Consider the following 14128-nt stretch of genomic DNA (forward strand, 5'->3'; position numbering starts at 1 on the left):
CGTGAAAAATGTCATCCACAAACAAGTGCTTTTATCAAGATTTGACTTGATAGTGCATGCATGGGAACATAACAATCTACTGGTAGTAGAGCCCCACGAAGGAAATACTTTTGTTATTAGCAATTCAAAAAATGTCGTATTTGATTATTATGCATCAGCCATAAAGAAATTGGCTATATCTTTTTTTCTTGAACTATTTTCAAGCTTGACAATAACAATGGAATAAAAATAACTATCAAATTCAAAGACTAAACCTTCTTTCAAGACGTGTGTCGTCCAACTCAACTCCAGACTCTATTCTGATGTCGGGTACCACATTTTTGTGGATCTTCATTCAACCAACGAAGTCCGCTTGGGCCGATGATTGGGGCTTCAGTTTTGAGGCTTAGATCTCAACCACCATCATAATTTAGATATGGGTAAGGTGAGAGAGATTAAATTTGTAACCTAAATAACATAGAAGTTGATCATTGAATTATTATTTAAGTGTTGATAAACATACACATTATTTGGTTTCCAAATTTTGTCTATAAATTTAATCTCCTTAACATTACTCTTTAGATATAGAGTTTTGAACCTATAATTTTCCATTGACCTCTTTTACACCAAAAAAAAAATGTAAATATTATTGTGAGTTAGCATCTCAATTTCTTATAAAAAGCAATCAAGAATTATTTTTGTCAAGTTCTATTAAACGCTACAAAGTGAGATTTATGGTTATATTCTTATCTCGCCTAACAATGTGGATAGTAACTTCAAGCCCAAACCCCAGCCCAAGCATAAAGGCCTTGTGTATGCAAGCCCTTGCACTTTACCGACTGCCTTGTTATGCATGTTGAAACGGGCATGGCAAAGAATTAGGGTGTCAACGACTAAATACACTCGTGCGTTACTCTCCCATCACGTACATGATCACGTTGTAACATGGCAAGATCATCTCGTATTGTAGCAACCATGCCCTCAAGCACAGATTTAGGATTTTAAAGTAGGATGGGCTGAGATTCGAAGGGAATTGCCAAAGCATGAAATTTTAACTGCTTTATAGGGGAATTTGGAAAGGGATATTTTGATATATGAGCCCCAGTTTTGAATTTTTTAGATCAAACATCCATGCTTTTTAGTGATTCGACTAAACTTTTTTTGTCATTATTTTGGTGCTATATGCACATTATATTGTAAAAAATTTCCTATAATCTAGCTTTTTTATTACACTCTCCTCCGTTAGAGATAATTGTAAAAAAAAAAAAAAAAGGTGTTGGTTAGATTCAAAATTATTTTCACAATAATGCTACAATTTAGCAATAATTATCTACAATTTAAGATATTTTCTTTCCAAAATAGTTTAAAATTTTTTTAAATCCCCCAAAATCAAACGTCCCAAAATAAGTTTTTTCCTTTAGTACGTTAAGAGAAAATAGGATTGAGAATAATATAAACATACCAATACACAATGTGTACAAAATAAAATGTACCGAAATAAAAATAATGTACCGATATTAACAATATGTATCAAATCAAACGTATTAAAATTGCAAATAAACGTACCAATTAATGATTTTTGTAAATTCAAACGTATCCGCAGATAATATATTTGTACCTAATAATAATTCGTCAACAACTATACTTAAAAAAACAGCAAAAAAAATATAATTTCACAAAAAAAATACACGGAGCTTTTATGTTGATCACCAACTATTTGAAAAAAGAAAAAACCAATTGGAAAAAGAAATAATATTAAATGTTTGCATAAAAAAAAAAGAAAAAAAAAAAAAAAACTGTGATCGAAAAAACATATTTGGAAGAAGAGAAAATATAGTTTAATTACTAATATCTCCACTAAATAAGGAAAAATATATCATGCAGATAAAACGATAAATTCATAAATTATTTTAATTTTAAAAAATATAGATGACTATAGGTCAAAATACTTTAATCAAATTTTAAAAAGGCACAAATGTTTAATCTAAATAATATAGAAAAACTGTAAGGGATTCTAATTTTTCACATTTGGAAAATCAACAATTTTAACCTACTTCATGACTTTATATGTTAAGGAGTAGAGTTTATATACATATATTACATTCACGTGTTCTGTTGTTCCTTACAAAGATATATGAAATATAAATATTATTTATATTAATCGTGAGATTGCATATTCCATGTTTTCTCATCCCAAAGGCAAAACCTCTACTTGATCTGTCGTAACCACGTCACACATCCAGTAGTGGCAGTGCCATGCCTGAGAGAAAAACCGATAACGAATAGCATAAAAAGCCATATAGATTAAACGTGGTATAATTTGAGAGAAACAAAAGAAACTCACCTAGCCCAACTACTCCACACCCTGCTCCAAGTTCAATCACCGGTTTTCAGTTCACTTTTTTTTTTTTTTTTTTTTTGGAGTACATCGATATTTTTAACATTAAGAGAATGGGGAGTTCGGTAAAGCCACATAATTGGTAGCCTAATTTGGTATCAAATTCGCTATTCATGAGATTCGAACATAAAACCTCTTACTTCCAAGTGTAGAGTAGTACAAACAGACCGTAATGCTAGTGACATTTCACTTTTAGATGGGGGGAACATTCTCTTTATGCATTTCTTTTCCTGAAAAAAAAAAAAAAAAAAACCACATGCATATTTATAAACATAAAAGCTAAATTAGATATTATGTTTGTACATTAAAAAACCACCAATTATAAGGTTAAATGAAAAAAAAAAAAATCTCTTTCATAAGTGGGGTGCTTATTCTAGTGTTTGAGTTCGAGAGAGAGACTAGTGAAACGGAGACGAGACTAGAGAGAGTTAACGGTGGAGATCTAATATCAGGTCTCAAAACAAAATGCGCGTTGAGAAAAAAATGATTTTTGGCAAAACTTGTTTGATTTCCTTCTATATGAGATGAACTAACCGCGAGAATGCACCTTTCCTTTCATGTACTACTTTCCATTTGGAATTACTAGGAAATTTAGAGTTTTAACATGTAAAACGGCGTCGTCGAAATCACTCAAAGAATAAAAAAAGGACTTAATTGGATTAATAGTTCGTATGATGATAGAGTAGTTAGAAGATAGCTCATGTGATAAAAAAATCAAAATTTAAGCCTATATAATAAAATCTATTAGAATTTATACTTAAAATTAAAATTTCGTCAATTTTCTATTAATTATTAGCACGTGGGTCTTGGTGCTTCTTCCCCCGCTCTCTTCAAACAATGGGACGCGTGGGTCTCGCTGCTTCTTCCCTCTCTTCGACTCGGTGTTCATCCTTTCCACCGCTTCAATCTTGCTCTCACGGCTTCATTCCCTTTTAATTTTCTTCTCTCACGGGTTCGTTGCCTTCTTTCCACCGCTTCAATCGTCCTTCAACTGGCTGCAGGCTCCATCAAACCCTAGAATCGTTTTGCTTTTTTGGGCACCCTCCTTTTTCTCCCTGCTCCTTGCTTTCTCCAACCTAGAATCCTCCTCCTTTCCCCGAAAGACAAATCTTAAATCCACAACCCAAAACTCAATCATAGTTGCCCAACGAAGGTAGATTAATTGAAGAAAGATAACTCCATGAGAGCGGGCAAGATGGCTGGATGAGTATAATCCATTTAACTTGGTAGAGGTAAATTGTAGTAAAGCAGGTTACCCTCTTCATCTCTTCAAATAAATTTGATTATCTATCAATTTCCCTGAAATTATTTTTGGTTTCATGTGTGTGTGTGTGTGTATGTGTGTGTGTTTTATTTATTTATTTATTTCTTTTTTAGTTTACAGGGTGATCTGTATGATCACGCGAGCTTGGTGAAGGCGATCGAGCAAGTCGACGGTAATCCGCAATATTCCTTACCATTTTTACCATTTTAGATTCTGGGTTCTGTTTGGGAATCAAATGTATGGTTTGCGTTGGTTTGTAAGATTTTTATGTTTTGAATCAATTAGTTTCTTTATTGAAGTTGTTCGTAATTCATCTTTTCGATATCGTGTTATTTTGACCATATTATTTGCTTTAGTCTTGGTGCATCAATCTCACTGATTACAGTCAGTTGCAGATGAAGCAGTGAGATTAAGCAGTGAGATTGATGCACCAAACAAAACAAGGTAGCGTTCACGTTCATCTCCATCTTTCCAAGCTAATTAGTTATACTATAGATTACAGAGTAAAAGTCCTCAATTTATAATTTCTGGTTTCATATAATAGTTATATATACAACTCTTAACAAATGGATGATATCTGATCAGCAGGATTTGAAGTCCTCGGATAGTCAAGTCCAACTGGATCGATCTGCGCTCATATGTTAATTGAGTATGTGCTCCTAAATGATGATGGATTAATTATTGTCAATTAGTTGGTTTGATCCTGCCCTCAGTCTATATGTTTTGGACGTTTTACGCGAACAAATACTTTAAACATTCTCAAACACTTGATTATTGTGAAACTACACACACCAAAACCAGATCATATATGTAATGAATAGGGCAAAATATTAAGAAAACAAATTGAGTATGTTGTGAATAGTATTTTTTTTATTCAATAAAGGCACAAGTCCTATAGGACAGTGACTATTTGCTTTTAGTAGTCCTTGAAGTTATAGCTTGCTGATTCGTTCCGCTATTTTGTTTATTGTGCAAGTATTAGCATTTTAGAACTTTGTTGTGTCATTCTTTCCGCTTATTTCATGCTCAATTTCATCCTCAATTTCTCTGTTTCATTCTTTCTGCGTATTATCATTTTAGATGTCTACATTTATAAATAATGTATACCACACACTTATTTTAAAGGTGATCAAGAAAATAAAACAAACGCCCCGGGCGACTGACATGTAATGCCATGTAAATTTACTTGCAGTTTTGTAGCGGAATGAAGATAGATCCTATCCGAAGTTTATTACCTTTTGAGTTTAATAAGAAGATCAGAGTCCGTGTATGCAGAATTTGGAGACCTAAGGTTATAGGAAAAGATAATATGTTTGGCGGTCTTCAATGTATATTGGTTGACGAAATGGTAAGAATTTGCTACAAATAATTTGCTAGGAAAAGATAATACGTTTGGCGGTCTTCAAATAATTTGCTACAACTACATAAAATTGTACATTACAAAGTAGCAGACCTTTTTTGTAATATTGTGAACTTATGCAAGCTCTGTGCAAACTTGGAAAGGTTTGTCAAGTTGATTAGAATTGTTTAAAAAGGGGTGGTTGCTGCTGTGCAGTAGATGAGGTGGAATTTGTTTCCCTGTAAGGTCAAAATATTTGATTTTATAAACACAGGCCATGTTTGTATATGCATTACATAGTGATGCAATAAATCTATAGAAGTATGAAAATTATTCTTTCAAATTTCTGATGGTATAATATTTTAAATTTTCTTCTTCAATTGATAAACGCTTAATGAATATGTTAGTATCCGTTCATGGTTTGGATTCTTATACTATTTTATTTGAATACAAAAATATATGCAGCTTTGTTGGTCTGGCTTATTCTGTAAAAATGTTGTCAACATCAGCAAGGCAACTAATAGGATCAAAACAATTAGAAAACGCTGACAAAATGTCTGTTCATGACCTGAATATTTTGGATCCAGATTTGTACAAGGTAAACAAGCTTTTCTCAATGTTTTAGAAATCAGATATGTGCACCTGCTGTGATACTAATACGCATCGTTTATTGTTAAATAAATTATATTCCTCATATGATATATGACAAATTGGTTAAGTACATATCATTCTTAGATGTCCATATATTAATTACTGTCCGTAAATATATTTCAAGGCGCTTCAGTCTTGTGTAAAGTAGTTGTTAGACGTTTTGACACGCATGCTGGATGGTGGTACGAAGCATGTCCATGCTACTACAAACAACTTAGAAAGGATGAAAATAATGACATGCTAATTTGTGTAAAGCACAATGTTCAAACTCCCCTTCCCTGGTAAGCTAAATGTTTATAACGAATTTCATAATATTTAAGTAGCATTTCCTGGTAAACCAAATGTTTATAATTAATTTCATAAGCTTTATACTTAAATATTGTTCTTCAGATACTTAGGTTCAAAGTAAATTTAATCCTCAAAGACGCCAGCGATGAGACCAGTGCTATCATCATTGGTAAACCGGCTGAACGTTTATTTGGAACTTCATGTTATGATTTAGTTTTCAAAAAAGGGTTTACTGATCAACAAGAGCTACCATATGCAATTCTCCAATGATAAGGGCAGATTAAAATTTTTCAACTTCAATTTGGAAATTTGAAAAATGATTGCAACATAAATGATCTTTTGATCCACGCGATTTTCGACGACAAAATACAAGCTGTTCAATCAAATTCCAAAGCTTTTTATGAATCACTGACTGAATTTGAGGAGGAAGATACGACAGCTCATAATTTTTCATCTACCCCACCACTTTTTGATAAAGAGTTAAAATATATCTCTTCCACCATTTCACCCACTGTTGTCACACCATTGCCTACAAAAAGTTCAATTCGGACGAGTCTTTTCAGCTCTGAGAATAGAAAAAAACAAAAAAAGTAAGAGTTTTCACTGTAACTATCTCATTTGTATCTATATTTTCAAATAACATGATATTTACTAATGTATTAATCTCTCTTCTGTTTATATTGATTTACGGGAAACTGAAATTACCGAAGAAATAGATGAACAAAATGCTGCGGACACTGAAGATTTTCCCATCAAATCTCTCAAGAACAAGGTGTCTCCAAGCAAATCTGAAGTAGTGTTTACTGCTTCCAAAACCCAGTATGTTACATCTATTTGTTATTAATGCTTTAACTATTAGTTAGGTCCCATAAGTACGGTTTTACTTTGTAGTTAGGACTATTGGGATGAAATTTTGTTATTAGGTTCCCAACTTAGTGAAAACATAAGAAAAAGCTCAAATGCTTAAATTTATATTTGTTTAGAGTTGCACTTGGATAGGCAGAATTTGTTAATTTTCCTTTTGTCCATTTATTCCATAAGTAACTACTGAACTTGGAATTCGCACAAAGGTCACAACAAATATTAACAATTAACAAATACTGAAACATTTGGCTCTTCCCAGAAAAGCAAAATAAGAATTTATTCTTCTTTATTGTTTTTTATTTTGATAAAGCTTCTAAAACATTTGGTTCGTATAGTTCTTTTTCTACAAAGAGAATTATGATCCATTCAAATTTAAAAAGAGCAAAGTAGCGAACACATTAGTTTGACTATCTACCTTAACCAATATCAGACTATCAGTCATTGTTAAGTTTAATTTATGAAGGGTGTTTGCTACAATTCTCACACTAGATTACATTTTTGTTGGTTAATTGTCCTTTTTATCATATTGCTTATACAAGGAATGTAATTTCAATTTACAGCAAGAACAAGTGCAATGATGACTGAAGTTCTTTGTAACTATACAGAACAAATGGAAGATTTTTTTGATGAGCCCAAAGACAGAGAAGCAACATGAAAAATAGAACCATGCGGGCAATTTTTGAAACTGTATATATTTGGGACTTGAAAGTCGTTCAGATCTGTTTTTTTTTTTTTTTTTTTTTTGTACATAGAACTTTTAACATAGAGTTAGTAAAATACAGGTGCAAAATGAATGGCTAATCAATGTGAGCAAAGTAGCAACATCATGTTTAGAGATTAATACATTAGTAAATATCATGTTATTTGAAAATATAGATACAAATGAGATAGTTGTAGTGAAAACTTTTACCTTTTTTGTTTTTTTCTATTCTCAGAGCTGAAAAGACTCTTCCGAGTTGAACTCTTTGTAGGCAATGGTGTGACAACAGTGGGTGAAATGGTGGAAGAGATATGTTTTAACTCTTTATCAAAAAGTGGTGGGGTAGTTGAAAAATTCTGAGCTGTCGTATCTTCCTTCTCAAATTCAGCCAGTGATTCATAAGAAGCTTTGGAACTTGATTGAAAAGCTTGTATTTTGTCGTCGAAAATCGCTTGGATCAAAAGATCATTCTGTTGCAATCATTTTTCAAATTTCCAAATCGAAGCTGAAAATTTTTAATCTACCCTTGACATTGGAGAATTGCATATGGTAGCTCTTGTTGATCAATAAACCCTTTTTCGACAACTAAATCATAACATGAAGTTCCAAATAAATATTCAGCCAGTTTACCAATGATGATAGCACTGGTCTCATCGCTGGTGTCTTCGAGGATTAAATTTACTTTGAACCTAAGTATCTGAAGAACAATATTTAAGTATAAAGCTTATGAAATTAATTATAAACATTTGGTTTACCAGGAAAGGCTACTTAAATATTATGAAATTCATTATAAACATTTAGCTTACCAGGGAAAGGGAGTTTGAACATTGTGCTTTACACAAATTAGCATGTCATTATTTTCATTCTTTATGAGTTGTTTGTAGCAGCATGGACATGCTTTGTACCACCATCCATCATGCGTGTCAAAACATGTAACAGTTGCTCTATATAAGGCTGAAGTGCTCTGAAATATATTTATAAATAGTAATTAATATATGGATATCTAAGAATGATATGTACTTAACTAATTTGTCATATATCATATGAGGAATATAATTCATTTAACAATAAACGATGCATATTAGTATCACAGCAGGTGCACATATCTGATTTCTAAAACATTGAGAAAAGTTTGATTACCTTGTACAAATCTAGATCCAAAATATTCAGATCCTGAACATACATTTTTGCAGCGTTTTCTAATTGTTCTGATCCTATTAGTTGCCTTGCTGATGTTGACAACATTTTTACAGAATGAGCCAGTCCAACAAAGCTGAATATATTTTTTTATTTAAATAAAACAGTATAAGAATCCAAACCATGAATGGATACTAACATATTCATTAAGCATTTATCAATTGAAAAAAAAAATTTAAATATTATACCATCAGAAATTTGAAAGAATGATTTTTATACTTCTATAGATTTATTGCATCATTATGTAATGCATATACAATCATGGCCTGTGTTTATAAAATCAAATATTTTGACCTTACAGGGAAACAAATTCCACCCCATCTACTGTACAGCAGCAACAACCACTTTTTAAACAATTCTAATCAACTTGACAAACCTTTCCAAGTTTGCAGATAGCTTGCATAAGTTCACAATATTACAAAAAAGGTCTGCTACTTTGTAATGTACAATTTTAGGTGTTGTAGCAAATTATTTGATCAAACTTACACTCAAAAAAAGCTAGATCATAGCCTTTTTAATTATGGAAACATGTAAACTAAAATAAATATATAAACAGTGTATTTCCATATGTGTTTAATTGAAATAACAATTTCATATTTATATGCGTATCATTAGTAAACAGGTATATCCATATTTTTTTCCCTCATACTCAATTTAAACATGAAAAAAATATTTTAAAGTATTTGAAATTTAGGAACTGACATTGCTTTGTAAGGTGTTGCCTCGGGAATGTCTAGATTGATGAAAATCATTGTGGAAATACTGCTGTTCAGCACAATGTTTCCTGGTTGTTTATAGATGAGCAATTAAATCATTATTTTATACAATAAATATGAACAATTGAAAATAGAACTGATAAATTTCATACCTCTGAATTGTCTAACTTTAAGGCTTGTAAAAACACCCAAAACAGGTGGTGGCAAGTGTTCCAGAGCTTCGAAATCAAAGGTCTTTGCAGTGTCACCCCACAATGTCAGGTTAACATCTTCTTTCCTAAGTGAATGAATATTAAGAAAAAAATTAGTATTTTGATTAAGATGTGTAACAATTTTGAGAAATTTAGATGTTTCGATAAACTGTTTACCTGATATTTTGCAACTTAACCTCGCATATTTTCTCTGTTCTCTCATTGCCGATCATTATATCCTCCAAAGACTTTACTGCAGTGATGCGTCGCAGAACATCTCAAAATTTATACTGGGGATGTTGGAAAAAGCAAGAAAGAAGTTGAACAGTTGGCAGCTTGTGTTGTTATTCAATCACTTCTAGGTACTGTTTTTACTATTTAATTATACATGTGTTCCTAGAGAAATTAAACACTACATGTGAGTTAACTATTTTTTTGTGGTCGACTAATTGAATATAAATTCCCAGAAGGATCCTCTCCAGATCATTTTTATAAGGATTATGGGAATACTTAAATCTTGTCGGTTCATCGTATATTGTACAGTCAATTTTCATCAGGTACTATTTATATTTAATTTAAAACAAAAGTATTCAAAATGATTTTTTACCGCACGATGTACAATGAACATACACAATTTGAGGATCTCCAGGATCCTGACAAAGAGGATCCTCATTCTATAAATTTAGGTGATTTTGAATTAGCACCCATTATGTTGGAGATTTTATAAGCCTAAGGATATTGTTGGGAGACTAAATTTGTAGATAAAATTTATTTAACGAAATGATGTGGAAATTAACGATTGGAGTATTAGTTAAGCATTAATAAACGTGTTCATTCCTATTGGTAACACATCATTTAGTTTATAAATTTTGTCTACAAATTTTACCTCTCTAACATTACCCATAAGTCAAAATACAAACTTGCACATAAGAGCAAGGAGCAAGGCTCTTCCCATGCCAATCTTGCAACTTCAGACAAGGTTATGTGGTCTCAAATAACACTTCAATAGCTATTGCACCCGAGGCATCATTGGAAACTTGTCTACTTAGAAATCGTTGGAGACTTTTCGTTGCAGTTAGGGATGGGCAAAATACCCATGGGTTTAGGTAACCGCGGTTACCCGCCCATTTAAAGTTCACGGTTACGGTTATGGATAACTGTTTAGACGAACAAACGGTTATGGGTATAACTGTTTATCCGTGAAATTTAAATGGGCGGTTATGGGTATTACCCACGATTATAATGGGTATCCATTGGTTATGGGGTATTACCCGCGGTTATACGGGTATCCATTTTCCTATTTAATTTAATATATGTAAAATTAAAAAAAAAAAATTAAAAACCCTAAATTTTCAATATTTCCGCCACACTCAGAGTCTCAAACATCCCGTCCCCCGCTCATATATCCCTCCTTGCTGCCCTTTCCCATCTCCGCCGCCCACTCTTTCATCTACGCCGCTTATCTCTCTCTTCTCGCCACTCATCTCTTTCTCATCTCCACCGCTCATCACTCTCTCCTCGCCCAAGGTGCGTTTTACCCTTCCGATTTCATACTAAAGCATTAGTGTTTAAAAGTATTTAGTTTCATAATATATTGGAGCTTTGAATCATCTAGTATTAAAGATAATGACTACTTTTTGTTTTTAGAAGCTTTACTTTGTAATCATATAGATTATAATCAAAGACTTGCTTGGGTACAGCAGAAAAATGTCTTCATAAACTATTATTTCAATTATTGGAATTGTATGAGGACTTAAATGATTAATGTAGGGAAATGCATGCTAAAATGTACCTATAACAGTGTTTACTTGTCAGAAAACGAAAAACATGTAAACGGGTGAAAATGGGTAAATAGGTAAAAAAAGGATAAACGGGTTCAAAAATGGGTAAATGGTTATGGTTAAATGGGTAAACGGTTATGAATAAATGGGTACACGGTTATGGGTATGGGTATCCGATATGTCAAATTAAATTATTATTTTATAAAATAAATTATTAAACTAATTAAATTATTGTATCGGTCAACTTAACATTAATTATAATAAATGATTAAACTAATTAAATACATTTAATAATTAATAAAAAAATTTTGAAGCTGCTGTCAAATTTGATAGCAACCTCTTTTGCTGCTAATCCATATCATCGCCATATAGGATTTGACACTTCAGTTGAAGAATATTAGTGTGGTCTTTTTTTACTGTTATAGCTAATGTGTACATTTTGGCATTTCCTTTGAAGATGCTCTAAAGAGCTGTTTAGATTACTACACATGATGTGATAATGCTAGGGAGATTAGATTTTATAACCAAAATGACATAGAAGTTGATGATCAGATTATTACTTAAGCGTTGATTAACTTACTTATTTCTTATTAGTGATACATCATTTAGTTTACAAATTTAATCTATAAATGTAATTTTCCTAGCGCTAACCTTCCGGACAAGCGGAATCATAAGTGAGGTAGTCAAGTCAAAGGGAATTTTTAGAAGTGCTTATGTGGAAAGTCGTAGAAGTTCCTCTTTGATCTTCTATCATATGCCACGCGGAGCCCAAACAAGTATTGCTTGTAAAATCCATCCACAAACAAGGCTTTTATTAGATTTGAGTAATTACAAACTTTTGAAAACACAACAGAATTTTTAGGGTAAATTATATTAAACTACCTCAATTATTGGACCAATGACAGTTTCATACCCAATCTTTAAAAAATGTCAATGTCATACCTCATCTTATGTTTTTGTTATAATTTCATATATTCCGTTAGTTTGTCTGTTAATCTTCTGTTAAATAGTGATGCGGCTTATCATGTGGCCCACTTTTTATTAAAAATTAATAAAATATTAAAAACTAAATTTTTTTTTTTTTTTTGCATGGGGGACCCACCCCTTATCCCCCCTCACGCCTTTCTTCCCATCCACCTGTGTCCCTTTCCCCCAAATCTCTGCAACCTTCAACCCCCCACCCCTTAGCAATCTCTGCAACCTTCAACCCAAAATCATAGCAAGCTTTGAACTTGCTGCGTCTTGGAAATCAAAGCAGCCATTCCCTTCAACCTCCAACGCTCAAGCCCGCCATCAAAACCCAAAACTTCAAATTCTTTCGACGACTTCCCGACACCCAAATGCCTGCAAATCGACAACGTTCTCAGCTCCCTCCACCACCAAAGTTCCTACTTGCAGCCACCCCTGCATAAACCCGTCTCAGCAACTCAGCTACAGCCACCCACCGAAGACCTGCACAACACCCGCTAAGCTGCAATCTCAAAGAAAAATTTGCACTCCCTTCGAAAATATTACAGACCCGCGCCCTCAACTTGCTCGCGCTCCTTTATGTCACAGCCCATTCGCTTGGGGGAGATGCAGAAGCATTATTCAAAATTTAGGGTTAAGGTTTTGGTGGAATTGGGGTATTTACGGGGATTAATTTGGTGAGGGTGATGGGTATGTAGGAAGAGGGGGAGGGGGATGAGCGCCATGGGAGGGAGATGGAGATGAAGGAAGAGAGGGTGGCGGCGGCGGAAGGGGGGTATCTGGTTTTTGGCGTTGAAGGTATGTTGGGGGGAACACGGGTGGATGGGGAAAAAAAGGTGAGGGAGATAAGGGGTGGGTCTCCCATGAAAAAAAAAAAAAAAAGATTTTATTTTTTTAGTTTTTAATATTTTATTAATTTTTTAATAGAAAGTGAGTCACGTGTTAAGCCACATCACTATTTAACGGAAGATTGACAGGCAAATTGACGAAAGGTATGAAATTGTAACAAAATCGTAAGATAAAGTATGATATTGACATTTTTTAAAGATAAAGTATGAAACTGTCACTGGTCTAATAGTTGAGGTAGTTTATGTAATTTATCCTAATTTTTAGTGTGTCAAATATCACCACACGAAAGAAATGCAAGGTGCATGTAGTACGTCGGATACCACATTTGTGTTGGTCTTCATTCAACCTATGAAGTCCACTTAGGCTGATGATGGAGGCTTCAGTTTCGAGGATTCGATCTAAGGAAAACTAATGAAAAGAGTTTGAAAAATTTGAATTTTAATGATAAGAACAAAATAAAGCGTAAAGTGAATAGTATCATGATTGGTTTTTTAATGTAAAAATGTGATTTTTTTATTAAAGTAAACAGTACCGTAAGTTTTTCGTTAAAACTTCATTCGATCTACCCTTGGGCCTTCAACCACCATTGCAATTTAGATATCGAGTTTGAACCTATAATTTTCCCTTGACCTCTTTTTACACCCACAAAAATAATAATCTAAATATTATTGTGAATTAGCATTTCATGTTCTTAAAAAAAAGCAACCAAGAATTGTTTTTGTCAAGTTCTATTAAACGCTGCAAAGTGAGATTTATAGTTTTATGGTTATATCGCCTAACAATGTGGATAGTAATCTAAAAAACACGAGATTAATGATGGGGTTGCAAATCTTATTATGATTATCCGTATTATAAACAAGGATTTACAAAAATAACATAAAGTATTGTACAAATTTCAATACCTAATTATGAGTATCCGTATTGTGATAGCGTAGTTTTGTT

At 32.9% G+C, this 14128-nt stretch overlaps 1 long non-coding RNA gene across 2 annotated transcripts; it reads left to right on the plus strand.

Annotated features, from left to right (window-relative positions):
- Positions 1–3213: 3213 nt before the first annotated feature.
- On the plus strand, positions 3214–5381 carry LOC137718725 (uncharacterized). Of its 2 annotated transcripts, XR_015956430.1 has the most exons (4): positions 3214–3609; positions 3755–3813; positions 4230–4290; positions 4834–5381. It is a non-coding gene; the product is annotated as an uncharacterized LOC137718725 (long non-coding RNA). The 2 variants fall into 2 exon arrangements; XR_011065921.2 differs by lacking the exons at positions 3214–3609; positions 3755–3813 and having other exon boundaries at positions 4080–4290.
- The last annotated feature ends 8747 nt before the right edge of the window (positions 5382–14128 follow it).

The sequence above is a fragment of the Pyrus communis genome, chromosome 15, assembly GCF_041283825.1.
Source record: "Pyrus communis isolate YQ-2024b chromosome 15, ASM4128382v1, whole genome shotgun sequence".
Taxonomy (NCBI): Eukaryota; Viridiplantae; Streptophyta; class Magnoliopsida; order Rosales; family Rosaceae; genus Pyrus; species Pyrus communis.